We start from the raw sequence: 3,609 nt of genomic DNA, 5'->3' as shown, positions 1-3,609 counted from the left end.
TCTCCTCTGTTCATTTTCTTACGTCCTTTCCTTTCTCTCTCCCTCATCTCATTTTTCTCTTTTCTTCCTCTTCCTTTCCTCTAGGTTTGCCAATTTCCTCAGTTGAGGCTCATTTCTCTAAGAATATTCTCCAGGATGAACAGAATGTATCTATTCATTATGGCTTCACTATGAAACTTATTTTTATTTGATTTTTTACTAGCTGTTATAAGCCAATGTCTTGTAAATCAAAGCATTCAGTTCCTCAGAGTCATGCCCCAAGACTCGGTATGTTCTAAAAGGAGATCCAATAAGGCTCACAGATAGACCAGAAAGATGGTTCAGTAATTAAGAGTGAATACTGCTCTTGAATGGGGCTTGAGTTAATTTTTCAGCATTCAAGTAGTGTGTCTAACCACCACCTACCTCTGTGGCTTCATGATATTGAGTACCATCTTATTGTCCTCTAAGCACTACACTAACATGATATCTCTCCTCCCCAAAAGACATGTGCACATCATAAAGAAACCAACAAACATATAAACAAAAAACCCAAACACCTGAGGAAATAACTCAAAGGTTTAGGGAAGACTGTGAAACTTAAAAGACTTGCAAGCCACTCCCTCTCCAGTGTTATATAAGCAGTAAAGACAGCTAAGGAGAAGATTTCTTTTGCCCTGTTGAGCTTCCTGCAAGTCATGTGGAGATGTTCAGGGTTCCAGCTTTTTCATGGGGTATCACCCATTACCCGTAGTAGGATGGACTCTTGGTGATGAAACTACCCTACCTTAGAGGTGTTTATGTTCCTATAACCAACATGTCACCAATACTTCTGTTTTACCAAGTTGGTTTTGACAAGTCTTTGGTTCTTTATCTGGGGTGAGGAGTCATTTTTTATGCCTCTTCTGGAAGAATGTCATACAAAATGTTATATTGCTAACTAAAGCTCTTTGAAACTGAAAGAAGCCTCCACTCCATATTTGTTTTTTGTTTTTCATTTAATTTCATTCTTAGAAAACACTAGTATCTGAAATATATGGATTATTTTTCATAGAAATTGAAATACAATTATATATATATATATATGATCAAAATATTATACCATATGACCACACAATGGATAATAATGCTAATATTTCATCAATTTGTCTCTGACAATGTATTACTTTATGTCTTGGACTGAACCACATCTCCAGCTCAGTATTTATATATTGGAATCCTAACCTTCAATGTAAACCAGAGACAAAGTCCTGGGCAGTTAATTAAAGCTATCTGGGGTCATATGGTAGAATTTTCATCCAGCCAACTGAGACCAGGGCTTTGGAGCTCATTATTTTCATCCATGAGAACACAGAAGCATATACTGTTATACTGAGTAAACTTTCAGGGTTTCTCTAAATCCTTTTGAACCAGTCCTTGATGTTAGTTCTATCCTTATAAAACAAGTAGAAATCAATTTAGAGAGAATCCACTACTTTTAAATAGCTGATAAACATATATGCTCCTTGTGTCCCACATTTGATGGTTACTTAATCCAATGAAAAAAATTTAGCAAGAATCTCTTGCTCTTGGTGTATCCTCTAAGAGACTTGAGTCACTTCCATGTTTCTGCCTATAAAAACTCCAACTGCCTTTGTCTATTTGGTAGTCAAGACTTTCTTTTTCTAGCATTTCTTTTATTTAGTGAAAATATTATATAGTTGCATTATTTTGCCCTTTCCTCTCATCCCTTCAAACCTTTTCATATACTCCTCCTTGCTCTCTTTCAAATATATGGCCTCTTTTTACATTAATTCTTGTTTCATGCATATATGTACATACACATACCCATGTAACTTCATCAGTTTGTATGTTACTTGTACGTGTGTTTTCACAGATAACCATTCTGTATTAGATACACAATTGGTTTGATCTTCACTGAGAAAGACTGGTAGTGATCACTTGTATCTGTGAAATATGTGCATTATTTTTCATGTTAATTGAATTGAAAATGAATGCATATGCAGGGTCAATATATTAAGCCATCTGAGGGCATAGTCCACTTTAAATAATGCTGGGATTTCATCAGTTTGTCTTTAATGATGTGTTACTCCTGGTCTCATCACTTCTTCGTTGTTCATTGTTCTTTATGTATGGTTGAGGTCTCACAGGCTTTCCCACACCCACTTTAGCGTGTTGATTGGCATCTTCTTGTTTAGATCATGTTTAGGCAGTCATGCTGTTGAGACTTTATGGGTGAAGCATCTGACATTTCGAGGAGACACAATATTGCACTCCCTGATCCTCTGGCTCTCATAACCTTTCTGCCCACTCTTCTACAATGTTCCGTTTGCTTTAAGTGCTGGGGCTCTTTTATAGGACTAGATACCAAACCTTTGCATTTTGATTGGCTGTAGTTTTCTGTAATGGACTCTGTCTACTGCAAAAGCTATAAATAGTGAACAAAGGGTCATAAATATATAAGAAGGAGAGAGGAACATAAAATAATAGTAAGGATACTTTAACAAGTCATAAGGAACCATATTATTAAGTACTTGCCTAAAACTCTCTAACACAATAAGTCTCTCTATAAATAAACAAACATAGAATAATAGAACATTTCTCATTTCAGATAACAATCTCTCTAAGCTCCCAAAACCATCTAACAAAACCTCCAACACTAGGCATGAGAAACTCTCTTTTGCCTCGTTGGTCAGGATTTTCTAGGAGACTTCCAAAATATTAAAGGCTATTGCTAAATGCCCTCAGTTGGCTCTGGAAGTAGAAGGTAAGCCCCTATGTTGAAGATGCCATATACTTCAGATGCCAGGCCCAGAGATCCCTGAGTTGGAACTTACCTGAGGGCCTTCTCCCTGAGGACTAACTTTCATGGTACCAGTAGTGTCAGGCAAGCTTCCAAAGGAGCAAAGCAATCAACAGTCCTATCTAGCTGTTTTACCTATAAACCACAATAATGAACAACATGGCACAATAAACTATGAATGCAGTAGTGGCATGCATAGCTTGCACTAACCAAAAGCTCTCTATATGGACTCAAAGACCCACTCACTCTACAAGAGGGAAATCATGCCTGGGACTGGAAACCTAGCCAACTAGATTGCTAGTAAAGTCATACAACTTGGAGGAGGACTTACAACCACCACCTTTGTCCTTTTACTACCTTCTTTTAATAAGAACAGGAGATAATAATTGGCTATGTAATTTAGGGCAGAGGACCCCAGGAATAAAACTTTTCTTTTTCCCTGACTTAAAGTTGTATACATTATTGGTGTCTTTAAGTAGCTTTATACTTGCCCTTGTCCCCAACTGTCAGAAGTATTTAAGGCAAAGTATCTTTGATTGTGTCCTGGCTAGAGGCCAGGGATTCCAGAAAGAGCTTTCTCCTTACCCCTGATCTCTTTCTCCCTAAATGAGCACCACTTTCCTGGGAACCACACTTGAAGACATAACTGCAACTGAAAGACACCTGGACTCCCAGTGAATAGGAACTGATCTGACCAGTTAACCATGCTGTCTACAATCCAGTAAGGCCTTATTAAGTCCAAAGCAGTGTCCCTCAATGATATACCATCCCCAAAGAACCTATCTCTGCAATACAAGAATTCTGCCTCTTCTTTTTTTTTTTTTTTG

Source organism: Grammomys surdaster, unplaced genomic scaffold (genome assembly GCF_004785775.1).
Source record: "Grammomys surdaster isolate TR1022 unplaced genomic scaffold, NIH_TR_1.0 165, whole genome shotgun sequence".
NCBI lineage: Eukaryota > Metazoa > Chordata > Mammalia > Rodentia > Muridae > Grammomys > Grammomys surdaster.
This window is presented reverse-complemented; position numbering follows the sequence as displayed.